This window comes from Ipomoea triloba, chromosome 16 (genome assembly GCF_003576645.1).
Source record: "Ipomoea triloba cultivar NCNSP0323 chromosome 16, ASM357664v1".
NCBI lineage: Eukaryota > Viridiplantae > Streptophyta > Magnoliopsida > Solanales > Convolvulaceae > Ipomoea > Ipomoea triloba.
This window is the reverse complement of record NC_044931.1, coordinates 4,112,157-4,112,743: the sequence shown is the minus strand read 5'-3', so window position 1 is coordinate 4,112,743 and position 587 is coordinate 4,112,157.

Here is a 587-nt window from a genome sequence, read left to right as displayed (position 1 = left end):
AAGTCATAAGGTTGGTGTTTTGGTTAGGCCGGAGTCCTGAAAATGGTGTCGGCACTCGGTCAACCACGCCTCCCTGAAAAGGGAGTGCGAGAAAGAATTCATAAGGTTGGTGTTTTGGTTAGGCCGGAGTCCTGAAAATGGTGTCGGCACTCGGTCAACCGTGCCTCCCTGAAAAGAGAGTGCGAGAAAGAGGTCATAAGTTTGGTGTTTTGGTTACGCGGAGTCCTGAAAATGGAGTCGGCACTCGGTCAACCGTGCCTCCCTAAAAATGGACTGTGAGAAAGAAGTCATAAGGTTGGTGTTTTGGTTAGGCCGGAGTCCTAACAATGGAGTCGGCACTCGATCAGCCGTGCTTCCCTGAAAAGAGAGTGCGAGAAAGAGCTCATAAGTTTGGTGTTTTGGTTAGGCGGAGTCTTGAAAATGGAGTCGGCACTCGGTCAACCGTGCCTCCCTAAAAATGGACTGTGAGAAAGAAGTCATAAGGTTGGTATTTTGGTTAGGCCGGAGTCCTGAAAATGGAGCCGGCACTCGGTCAACCGTGCCTCCCTGAAAAGGGAGTGCGAGAAAGAAGTCATAAGGTTGGTGTT